The sequence below is a fragment of the Cololabis saira genome, chromosome 23, assembly GCF_033807715.1.
Source record: "Cololabis saira isolate AMF1-May2022 chromosome 23, fColSai1.1, whole genome shotgun sequence".
In the NCBI taxonomy this organism is placed as follows: Eukaryota; Metazoa; Chordata; class Actinopteri; order Beloniformes; family Belonidae; genus Cololabis; species Cololabis saira.
In genome coordinates, this window is record NC_084609.1 from 23,129,036 (window position 1) to 23,142,759 (window position 13,724).

A 13,724-nucleotide genomic window follows, 5' to 3' on the forward strand; every position below is an offset into this window, starting at 1 on the left:
TAGGCTGGAAGATACCAAGGAATTAAATAAAATTAAAAATTTTAATGAATAAAAAAATTAAAATGAATGAATGAATAAAATTAAATAAAAACAGTCCTTGTTGGAGAATTAATCTCATAAACATGTAAATACTGGTTTTAGTCAAACTAAACTTAAAAAAAATTGAATAGTAGCCTTTTCAAACAAAATACCAACAATTAACATTTATACTTTTTAAAATGTATGAATTTGTTGCCCTTTTCTCACTTTTTTTCAATTGGACAAAGCATGAACTGAGGAGGTCTCTTTCAGAAAGACATTATTTTCTGAATATATTAAATAAATGAATAAAATACCTTTTTAAATGAATAACATCAATTTAATGACAATTTACATTATTACGTGCATAATGTGATGATATAAATGTGATGGATTAGGAATCACAGGGGACCATTTTCATTGGAGAATGTGTGTAGGAGTATTTCCAGTGTTCTGTTCAACACTAATGAATTACTAAAGTCATGACATTGACCTGACTGACAGGTGACATGGTCTCTCACTGAATTTGCTCTCGGGCTACAAACCGCCCTGACTATTTCCAATAGTCCTGAGAATGTGATGGTGTGAAGAATGAAAAAGGATAATTAGATTTCTTTTTTTTTTGGTTCCATACGATGTTTCACATTTGATCCAAAACGCTACCACAATCCCCGATATTCATAGAAAACTGTAAAAGACCCCATCAGTGGTAAACATTAAACACAAGGAGGCCTCGGGTCGGGGCTCCACCCATCCAACCAGAAGGAGTGGACACAACTATTTAGCAACACACATCAGTGACAGAGGACTGATATGCATGTGACTTCAACAGTTTACAAGCCTGAAACTTCCTCGTCAGGTTGAATTGAGAAGGTGAAACATCTTCAAGGACCAAACAGCAGAAATTCAGTGGCCTCTGATTCCTAGCCTGACCAGCCATCTTTATTCTTACCCTTTTATACTGGAAATAAATAGTGTGGTCTCTCAAAACTTGAAAAATTGATGCAGAAGAACCTGCCTGTGGATGATGTCAGCTACACTTACAACCAATCAGTGAAAACGAAGCATGTGACATAGGAAAAACGACAACCGGACTATCGTTAACAAAATAAAATATCCAAAATGGCGTACAGTGTTTTAACGATGGTAAATGACTGTTGTGACATGTAGCTGTAAGGTGTTATTAGCAGTTCTGTAGCCATCTTGGTTGTTTTTAATAGTCATTACGTATACCTCACCCTGTTGTGATTGGTTCGGTACGTTCTGTACCAGGGGAAATGACTGAGTGTGAATGGTCTGGCTGGCCGGGTTGTTTGAGGACGACGGTGTCCTGGTTGACTGAGAATCATCACCAACATGTCTAATAGGCTGTTCTCTTCATCTAACCCTTCTCTTTTTCTTGAGCAGAATAAGCCAGCAAACAATTGGAACAAAGGCATCTGGAGAAAGTTTTTAGCATGAAGGTTGTCAGAGATGAGTGAGTGTACCGTACAAGTTGTGAGGGAGAAAAAGTCTGTAGAATGTTTGTGATAGCGTTGAGTTTCAATCTGACACTGGTTAGTTAACTTTTTATTTTTTATTTTTCCCCCAATCAACCGCTGTGTTTTCCCATAAGACGCCATAAAAGTAAATGCTGGAATAAAAAAGTCATTACATAAACATTAAAATGCCACCATCATTATCCAGGGTATAAATATTATTAATTTCTCCATAAATAATTCTGAGCCCTGCAGAAAACTCATGAATCATGCGCCTCTGGATGTGATCTTACTCCTCTCTGTTACATAACCTGCGTCGTCCTTCCCTGTAATTAAAATAATGAAGACTAGATCCCTGTATTTTTAAATCACCTGTTGAGCTGTGACCCCGACACCTCGCCTTTTCTCTCATTGCTAATTCCTATTTGTGGTGCCTCGATTGTATTTAGGAGAGCTTTGTAAATGACTGGAAGGGAAAGGCCAGATCTAATCTTTAGGTTTATTCTAATTAAAAGTGATTTCCTTCCTCTGGCGCTTCCTGAGAGGAGAGCGTAATGTCTTGTTCTCAAAGGAATGCCATCCTCCAACTCAATTAGTTTGAAGAAGATGCACTTTGGTGAAGTTGACTGTGGATAGAACAGCTTAACATGCAACCTGTAGACTCCTCCAAAGGAAGGGCGGAGGGAAGTCTGTGTTAAGTGGCAACTCCCATCAGTACCATCTAATTTCATCATCTTAAGTGGATTTTTGTAATATTCTTTAAACCTGATGTTTCAACAGGCAGATAAATAAGGAAATCAAACTGAGCAATCAGTGAGCTGTTGATTATTTTGAGCACTCTAATACCGTCACCTTTTATACTCAGCTAGTCTTTGATATTCATTTAAAAAATATTGATTTAATATACATTTTTTTTGCCTGAAGTGTTCCAAAAGCTGACACTTAAACTTCATCATCACAACAATTCAAGCAACGCAAGTATTATCCAATAAGGAGAAGAGGAAAAAAAGAAAAGCTAAACTCTTAATAATATTTCCATCATTGTGAAGGACATTTGATTTAAATTTAAGTGATGAATGACTGAGAGGAGATTGGATGTTAAGATGCCAATTGTCTGGAGCAACGATAAAGATCTCCGCTATAAGTGTGCATAAAAAGTGCATTTTCCTATACAGGCCCCTCATTGACACGCGCACCATTTATTGCTGTCAGGCCCCCCCCTCACCACCACCACCACCACTTAGTGATTAAAGGTCAGGCATTCAGGCATCTGGAAGGACAGCTAATTTGTCATCCCTCGACAAACGTGTAGACGTCCGATCTTGTCCACAGCGCTTGATGCCGCTACAAGGCGTAAAGGTTAAAAGATTCAAAGACCCCCCCGCCGCCCTCCCCTTTTCCTCCACCCCTCCACCCCTCCACACTCACGCCGTCTCCATCTCAACAAGCAACATGCGATGGAGCAGAAAATTCAATTCTGGGTTTGATACTGCGAGGGTTATGTGGTTTCGTGACTGTAACTCGACAGTCTTTAGGCACGACGTCGGCTCGGCTCCGTCAAACTATATACCAAAGCCTCCCCAGATCGAAACATTGCTTTCTTCTGCAGTACTGTCTGCAAGTTCAGTGTCTCACTGATCTCATCGCTGCTTTTATACCCAGCAATGATATACCAAATTGCTTTGCACACTCGAAATTAAGGCAGAATCCCAGTTTTAGCGAATGTGAAAAAGGGAGACTAGCTGCAGCCACAGATTCTGTTCTGAATGTAAAAATATTGCTGATTTCTTTCTTTTTTTCTTAATTAAAGACTCCACCACTATTTCTGGATATGACTTCAAATGCAATGCAGAGGCAGCTAAGCAAACTGATTATAGAGGCTTTCCAATATGACCCTGTCTTCCCTGAATGCATCCTAATAGCCTGTTTAGCGAGACCGTCTACAGCCGCAGGTGTGTGTCTCTTTTGGATTCCCAAGAGTGTAGATGACAGAGGGCATGGGAGAGAGACATGAATGAGTCACTTTGATCAGGTGAGCTCATCAGGGTGTGTGTGCGTGCGTGTGTTTTTGTTCAGCATGTGGATGACGGAGTCGGGCTGTAAGAGGCTGATGCCTGTAAGTCGGATACATTTAATGTAACTCATTGCCAAGTACAGCTTTAGATTAGCAGCACATTAAGTAGTATTTATACATTTTTCATGGTTTTTGACTTTATAGTGGCTGACCAGACCCCCCACCCCCACCCACGCCCCCACTGAATTAATGTAGTTCTACGTTGAGGTAATGGGGTTATTGTTAACGTACCAACCAAAAACACTGCAATCACTGAAATCTAAGTTTAGTGTGCTGCCATCCAATATTGGAGTCGTGGCTTAAACTGGTAACAAGCTAATTAATTAATTTTATCCAACAGAACTTACTAATTAATAGGCCTTTGGTGCAAAAGTGATGAGGTCTAATTCAATCCAGTATAGCTCTCACTGGAAGAGCTATAAAAGCTCAGAAGCTTTGCTTGTTTTAGATTGTTAACGTTAGCTCCTCATCAAAATTCCTCCCTGACAGCTCTGTGAATGCTGTCTTTTGCATATAAGACTAACAGCTCATGAGTCCATTGCACATCCCTATTTAAATAGAAACATTTAAATACAATTATATTTGAAAAAAAGTATGAATTGATTAAAAAAAAAAAGACAAGAAACTTTTTACTTTGATTGCAGCAGAATACCAAATAGACATTTTAATGGACTGTTGTACATAGAATCGAGCATGTGAACAGTTTAACAACCTGCAGTGTGCAAATGAATAAATAAATAAATAAATAAATAAATAAATAAATATGCATGGTGTGTGCTACCACTCTACCTCACATACTATATCCCATAATACTGCAGTAATGTGGCGATCATTCAGTTAGGCTGTTGCAAAATCCCTTTTACAGTTTCGCACTTTGTAGTAATGACAACAATTGGACCAGAATGCAGCACGTGCTCCGCACGGCCGGGACGTTAATATTTCTGCTGTAGAATATTTTAAAAAGACCTAAAGTAAAGATATGTTTTTTCAGGGGGCCTTTTTATATTTTATATTATTTTACTGCAGGTAATCAAGCTACCTCGTTCCCTCTTCTCTGAGTTAGCAATGTGTGACTTTGTTGGGAAGGGCACTGCAAAGACAATACCTTTTTATTGTTGTTAGTATTGTTTATGTTATGTGTTATATGTTATAGTATGTTGCAATGATGAGCAATTGTAACATTGTTTAGAGACGTGCTGTATCTTGTGTCACATTTTGTCTGATTGTTATTATTGGGTAGTTATTCATTAATTATTGCACAAACTGAATACAAACTCACATGACATGATTTTATTAAGAATAAGCTATGTTATATGCAATTTCTTTTATTTTTCTTTTATTGTTTTTTGACTCTCATCTATTCTGGAGCCTTAAAACCAAATTATCATTAAAACAGAAATACATTTTTTCCCCCACTGAGGTTTATGTGCAATACTGTGAATCTCTGGTTTAGATTTTATTGAATTTAACTATTCAGCCCCAATGTAGATTGAAATGGAATGCCAGTTTTTAAAAAGGACAAGCTTTTAATACATTACTTTATTAAGCTTCTGTTGCTGTAGCCAAGATGTTTTTCTTTCTGGTTCTGTTTGGGCCTGCAGTTATTTTTCACGTCTTAACTATTACACCCTCTCACTTTCTTATTTTCCAAACCTCAGCTGCTTTCAGCCTATCGTGCTGTTCTGTCTCCCCATATTCGTGTATCCTCTCAATTTTAAACTGCACTCGACTGAAACAGCACAAGACTGTGCCCAGTTTTTGTTCTGTACACTTGTCTCGTGTGTATCGACTTAGACAATATGAGCAGAAACAAATGCACAACGCTCTTCGGGAAACAAGCGGACAAATGGTTACTGCGTGTATCTGCTGAAGTCTATATGACGTTCTGACAACGCTGGTGTCACACCAGGGTTTTGCATGTCAGCGCAGCAGGCTGTTCTGTAAGCAAGAGAGAGGGAGATTGAACAAGAGAAAAGGAGGGGGAGAGTCGAAAGCGAGGACAGGTGGATGTCACGCTGAAAAAGCTTCATATTCACATGTAAAGCCCAATCTGGGACAATCTGCTTCACCATGAAGCAACATGCAGACTGCGTAGTTTGTACTTATCTATAATTAAAGCTGTAGCATGCTCATTTCTGAAATTTCATTATGCAGGGCATTAAAGGTATCCAGGGGAGATGATGAGACCATGTAGAAATGGATATTTTTGAATCAGGTGTTCTTCGACAGCGGCAGCAGGGAGGCACAGACATCAGCCAATCTACAGCATTCGCCCATGTTTTGTTTTGTTTTTTCTAACTGTAATTGGCTTTAAACTGCAGTAACGACGTATGGTGCCAACAAAAACTAAATGCACAACATTTAAATTATAGACTTAGTGAAGATAGACATGTCTTTGTTGAGGCCACCCAGAGCAGCAACTTATGCTTATTCACATAAATGACTACTAATGTTATTTACATTTTAATAAAAAGTGACACATTTTCTTCTTAATTGGTATAGCTTAGACTGCAAATTATCCTATTTCACCAACAGCCGTTTATGTTTCTAAAACACTTCAGTAGTTCAAAAGGACCCTTTAAAAAGGTTCAACAGGATCATTTTGAGAAGGAAATACTAAAAAAAAAGGGGCTATTGGGCCTTACTCATAAAAGCGTTGTGTGACAAAAACCTATTACTGCCTGCAAATGGAAGCTTATTTTTGTTTATGGTAAAGGATGCAGTTCTGTCACTCTACGTTTTGTGCTTTTATTTTGAAATGCACCGTTCTTCTTCTGCTACTTCCTGTCCAAAATTTGTAGACTTTCCCGTTACGTCTCATTATATCGACCAGAGTTTGGTAAAAAACGAGAACAAATTAATTACTTATAATATTTTAGTTGAAACTTGTGAAAGGTATTTTATTGTGTTTCGTTCCGTTTTTTGTGTCCAGACAGAGCTCAAACTGAGCGCCCTTGGAAGCAGAAGGAGGTAGGAGGAGAAAAATGGTGTATTCATTAAAAAATAGTGATTCATTTAATTTAAGACAAAAGTAAATTGTCATCATTATATTATTTTCAATAAGAACTGTAATTCATAGCAGCTTAAACGGTTAATTTCATGTAAAATTATTACTTAAATTACTACAATGATTCGTATTAAGTTTCAAATGTGAACCTGGGTTTATGTGTTATGTGAAAAATATTGCAATGGCATTTGTATATTTTGTGTACATCTTATAGTTTTCATGGTGTCAAAATCTCGGCAGAGAAAGAAGAGAGAATTAAAGTTGCACCAGTCGAAGCTCTGAGCATTACTTACTTTAATCCAAGTGGGCTGCTACACTGCCCAATAAGCCAACTTTATAATTTCTCACAATCAAAAACACATTTCTTTGGTGCCATCTTGAAGATAAAAGCAAAAACCTTATAACGCAGTATTAACAGATCCAATAGAATGGGAAACACAATGACTGCGTTTACATGCACTCAATAACCCTTTTAAAACCCGAATATTAGCAATTACCCGGTTTTGCACGGCCATGTAAACACCAATAACCCCTTTGAATAACCGCCTAACGGAATATCCCGATCAAACGGAACATGAATTTGTTTTCTGCGCATGCTCTTTTTGCAAGGAATCTTGGTCTTTTGAGTCCAGGACGTACTTATAAACACAGAGAAACGCAAGACCACGCCACACTTTTGGAGTGAGGAGGAGACTCATCATTTTATAAATGTAATGAAGGATATTAACATTTTGGCATTTGTAAACGGTAGAAAGTACCGGGATAGCGAGATTTACAAGAAGGTGAGCGAAAAGTTGCGTGAAGCAGCATTTCTTTTGAATTTGGATACAGGAAGAAGAAGCGGAAATGACGGTAATTACGTCATGATGTTCTCCGCACGTCGCTGGTTTGATGGAGATATCCCAAATGATTAATTACCATGTAAACAGAATATTCCGAATGTCTCAGTAACCGGAATATTAGCAATAACCCGAATTTTGACTGCATGTAAATGTAGTCAATCATTCCTTTGCTGCCTGATAATTAAGTTAATTTTCTAAAGCAGGGGTCACCAATCCTGGTCCTCGAGGGCCGGTGTCCTGCATGTTTTAGAGTTTTCTCTGCTTTAACACACCTGATTCTAATTAATCATCGTCATCAGCTTGTCATTGAGGTCTGCACAATTCTCTTAACGACACAGTCACTTTTATCACGGTGCAATGAAGCAGCGAAACATGTAAAACATACAGGACACCAGCCCTCGAGGACCGGGATTGGTGACCCCAGCTCTAAAGGGACCATTGTCGGTTATGACATATTAAAAGGGTGCTGCATGTAGGACATGACCATACAAAGAAACTCCACCCTCTATGACAGAGGTGAGCCATCCTAGTCCTCGAGGGCCGGTGTCCCACAGGTTTTAGATGTTTTCCTGCTTCATTGCACCATGATACAAGTGACTGTGTCGTTAACAGAATTGTGCAGACCTTGATGACAAGCTGATGACGATGATTAATTAGAATCAGGTGTGTTAAAGCAGGGAACCATCTAAAACACCGGCCCTCGAGGACCAGGATTGCCCACCCCAGCTCTATGAGGTCACACCGAGCCCATGTTAGAAAAAACTCTGCAACAAACCTTTCCAGTAGCCCGTAACTTCTGTAATTAGTGTCAATCAGCATTTAAGATGATGAATAATCATGATTAAACTGTAAATAATTAAACTGTATATCATAATTACAGTATAATCATATGTCATATTTTAGATTGGTGCCACTCAAGTGGCTGACTTTTGGGTTTGCTTTGTCATACTGTGCCTTTCTTTTAAATTTTTTATGAGCTTTTCTCTGTTGAAACTACAACATTTGGAAAAATGTCCATCTCTTCTGTTATTTCCTGGCACTTTTTAACAACTATTATGATGAGTAGCCATGACAACTGAGGGTTTACATGTAGAGACAGGAGATTAGCTGTCTAAACACCAGCTAATGATCACAAAAGGATGTCAAAAGCAGATGAGTTGAGGAGGAGAAAAAAAGAGTCTTGGAGCTTGAAAAAAATTAAGAAAAAGGAAAAGGTTTTTGAGCATTTTTCTTTTTTTTTTATCCCTTGAGTACTGTGTGGCCAGTGCGATCCTAGGGAGGTGGGATGGATGATGTTGTAGCCCTGAGAGATCAAGAACTTTATCAAAATATCAAAGTATATATTTCAGTGCCAGTTCGCAATGTTCTACTTCAGCTCTTCTCAGAGAACAATCGATGAGCTAACTTTCTTTGGTAATCCAGAATGACTTGTATAAACCAGCTTCTCTGTCTCCTGCCAGTATGGGATCGATTAGTTTCCCCCCCTTCAGCGTATCCAACCTTTCATAAGGAGCCTTGTTTAGGACCTTTGAGTAAGTGGAGTTGTTTATAAGCTGCTCTTGTGACTGTGAAATGGTGACTAATTTGGGGTAAAGAAGCATGCCTTTTGATCTTTGCATTGACTAAAGCTGACTGCGGCTGCCTCGACGCTCCTTAGGCCTCATTGTCAGCCTGCCAGAACGTCATCTTTTTCCCATCACTGCATATAAAACTGTGGAATACATCATGCAAATAATCAGACTGGAAACAAACACAAGCAGTGCTTTTCCCCCAAAGGAAGAAGCAGCCATCTCTAATGAGCAGGGTAAAATTGGAATATTCATACCTCTTTCTCTCCGCAGGAACGACTGACTGATTCCCTCCTCTCCTCTACATTGCTCTACCCCACTTCTCTCCTCTTCTTCGAGGCTTCGCTCTCTCCCTCTTTTCAGTCACTGTTCTATTAGTCCTCTCCTTTCACTCCCATCTCTGTTTCCACTTCCCTTTCTTCTCTCCTCTCTGTCTTCCTGGAGCACAGCGATAACCAGTAATGTGAATAGGCAGCCGGCGATGCCGACAAAGCCGTCACAGATTGCGCTCCTGGATCAGAGTCACAAATCTGCCAGAAAGGAGACATTTGTTTGTTGGAGCCTAAGTAATGAATGTGGGAAGAAATGAGAAATAGTTTCTTTTCCCCACCCCAAAAAAAAAACAAAAAAAAAAAGCAACAAAAAAAAACTTGGATAAACAAGTCTGAGATGTCTCCAAATTTAGACAAAAGACTTACAGGCCTTCCCCCACGTACTGGATTTAGTTGTCAGAAGTGTTGACAGAGTTTGTCACATTGTTCGGAGTATCATCCCACTCAAACAATGGGAGTTATAGTGAATGATATTCAAACAGGCCTACTTTGAAGAAGTTTGAATTTATTTTTCCAGCAGTATTAGACTCTCAGAGGCGATTGGGACTTACAGCACAGAAGCTAAGTAAATAGAGAAGGAAATGTCCTCAATGAAAGCCCCGGCCCTTATTAAAATACCCTGGAAACATCTCTAGCTCCGTTAGTGTCTGCGGGCCGACTGTTTGCTCTGTGGATGAGCAGACATCTGTAACTGAAATGATGAAAAATGTTAGGTAGCAGGGGAAGATGAGCAGCATGCTCTGCCTCGGGCAGGGGACAAATGATATAACCGGAGAGGGATTTAGTTTCTCCCCTGACCAACTTTTGGGAATGACCTAGAACAAGGGAAATTGTTTCCTGTTGAAGGAAAGTTTCACGACTTCAGGCCAAAACTTCTTTTCTTTTCATTACAAAATTACGTGTATGAGAAATATTTTGAGATCTTTATCATCAAGCAAGTCATTTACTTTGGTTGTCAGGCTGGGATCTTTGGCTGATTGATCTTCAAACGATCAATTTTAATACCTCACCTTGTTATCTGGGAAATTGTAAAATATATCAGATATTTTGTGCAATTTTATAGATTTTTTTTTTTTAAAAAGGAAAGCACCAGCAGATGAATCACAATGAAATAAATTTGTAAATAATAATTGTTTGTGGTCAGTTGAAATTAAAGATTAAGGGTGCCCGTGGGTATTAAAAAAATTTGATTCCAATTTTTAAATAATGCTAATTCAACCCTCACTGCTACTGGCAGAAAAGCAGGTAGTATTGAATCATTTTGGAGCACCCTAACTCTTGAACATGTAGATCAGCTCAGTGGTTTTACTCACCAAAAGAATGTGATGACTATAATTGAGCGATTTAAAACATTGACAGAAACCCAGTTCAAAAGTGTTATTTATGCACACTTGGCACTTTAAATTTGGACATTTAATTAAATAGGCTTAAATCTGATCATTTAATTTATTTTGTATATCTTTTACAATTTTATCTTATTTTTTAAAAGAGGATTTTTCCTTTGTAAGAAACAAAAATGTCAGTATAGCTTTTATTTACATTTTCAAGCGTATAACTAGTCTACAATAAACATGTTTTCAAAATCTTTTGAATCAAAAACCGTGAACCCAAGCATCAGAATCAACTTAAATCAAAAGACACTGAAATATTCACATCGCTACTTCCCAGGTGGACATCTGGAGTGAACTTGCAGATTGCAACTAAATCATTACCCCCAACCTCAACCTCCTTTTCATGTGCTTAATAGAAACTCCAGAGGTCAAAACAATAAAGATAGAAAGTTGTACAGAGTTTTATAAATGAAAAGCGATTTATGTAAAAAAGCATTCTGCACTCATTTTAATTGCATGCTGCCACTACTTTCCCCCACATTTACCACACAAAATTTGAACAGAAATACAACTCTCCTCTTTATATTCCCTAAAATAAAGTATTTAAATTGATGCACAGATTTAAAGGAATTGACTGAATTTCAGGTTTTTGTTACGTTTCATCAGAGGTTCCATCACACACGTTACTACAGTAGATGTCATTCACTGTGCGACAACATAATGATGATCTTTAAATAGTTTACTCTATAAACACGAGCCACAGCTTCCCTATTATTGCAGCTTAATTTTGTTTATACTTTCCATTTCATTTAGAAAATTTAAATTCTACACAGGGTATCAATTACATAGGTTTATTTACATCACTAAACACTTTAAGAGGCTTAAATTACCTGCAAATGAAGACAGGTAGTTTTTTATTCCCCCCCGGTAATAAACTGTATATAAAAGGTTTAATTTATATCAATACATAGGACTTCATGCTGCAGCTCTGCTGCTCTACCACGAAAAATGAACCTTTTCATTTCCAGTTGGCTTAAACCAAAATGTGCCCACAGTGAAATCCACTCGCACAAACATCAGTTAATTAGAATACAGTTGGTCGAATACAAGAGTAACCTCCTGGGGATCAGCGGTTGCTGTTTATTGAACTACAGAAATGGAAAGGCACGCAAAACATTAAAATTGGGGTTCAACATTTCTGTTTATTTAATTGTTAATATCATTCAGCTGTTTTCTCTGCGGTGGAATAGGAAATGTTCAATCACAGCAATGACAATCCTGCATCCAGCTACTTTGCTAAGCATCGACACAAACTTCAAATATGGTAAAACTTTAGCATATGAATCTGCTTTTTGTGCCTGAGTCAAGGTAACATCAATAAGAAGTTGTCCCTTGTTCTGTTCTGCTTAAGACTTATAGTACGTGTGGTAACTTGAAATGTCCCAACACACTCACGAGTTAGCCCTCACTGAATTTTATTTAATTAATTAAGGCTGTTACGCTCATGTTGCTGTCACTAAATCTACGGATTAGTGAAGTCCAAAAAAAGTGAGAGGCTGAAGGTGAAGTGGTGTTGCTGAAGTTGCGACACGATGCGAGTTGTGCATTGGAGAGCAGGCGGCATGTTTCAGGCACACACGGACATGAAGGAAGGGCAGCAGGAAACCTGGCTGCGATAACTAGGGAACAGCTGGACGACAAGACGAAAGTTGAGGCAACTCAATCAGCCTGGAGGACTGCGATTAAGGAAGACTTTGTAACAAGCTTTGTGTTTTATTTTCAGTTTTGGCTGATAAGAGAATGGGATGCTTTAATATTTTCTTCTCATACGGCTGTCTCGCCTCTTGCCATGTTAAGGCTTGTTTAAGCCCCTTTTTCTGATTTTCTTTTTTCACCTGTTTGGAGAGTCTAAGACAGCAGCTCATTATTGTTTGAGATGTGCCAAACTAGATATAACCCAGGAATTCAGCTGCTGGTAAGTGAAAGGATAACATTTTCATTTCAAGGGTTGACACTCTGGGATGAGTCATTAACATGTTCTCTAAGCTCTGTGACATTCTTATGAAATGAGCATAGATGTCCAATGCCTTGTCCAGGTCAGGGCCACCTTAAAACCCTTCAGTGGAAGGCAAGTGGACTTCTTTTTTAGGTTCTTGAAGACTTTTCATTCAAAGGAATCATTCAGAAAAGAGGTGGACCATCTTCAAAAAGTCCAGTTGCCTGCTCTTCAAGTTTTTTCAGCAGTAGGTTTCGAAATACCCTGGCTTCCTCTGATAACCAGTTACATATCTGTTTGAAGCCCATCTTAAAGATAAATTTACAACACTTGTGGTTCCACTTGTGTTGAGAGTTTCAGCTCTGAGTTAGACAATGAAAACATGAGTAAAAGTCAACTGCCATCGTTGTCACTTCCCGTGGTGGAGAAGAGGGATGAAAATTAGTTTTCTTTTTTTTAGTAGGAGTTGATTTTACCAGCAGCTGTCAGTCTAGGAAACAATCATAGCAACGCTGTTCTGATACCAGTGCTGATCGATCTAATGAGGCATTGTAGTAAGTGTAACATAGTTGAAAAGGTTCAGGTTAAATCCTGTTAAATGGGACAACTACGCCCCCTGCTGGTGGATTATGTGCCTGCATTGCGTAGTGTAGAGTCGCGAAGGATTGTGGGTAATCGTCAAAGTAACGGAGGATTCTGACGAGGTAACTGTTCTATGAATGTCCGGAGACCAAACTATTATTAACTAACTGAAAAGTACATAAAAGTTAAGCTGGTGCGGTTTGGTTGTATTATAAGGTTATATTGAGTAATTTCGCCATGCTTTATTAAGTGAATGACTGTTTTTGTGTGTTTTGTTACCGGTTGAAATGTCTCCAGTTTAAGCTGATATTAACATGATGCCGTGTTTCCAGACGGCGCATGCGCTGTTCACCCACAATAGATGACATCCTTCCCTAGTGTCCTTGTCATTATGCAGGTATGTTACAGTATGGAGTTTTATGGAGTTTAAACGACATTTAAAAAGTGTTTCTGTGTTATTGCTTTCCTCATTTTGTCATAAAAGAGGAATATTTTT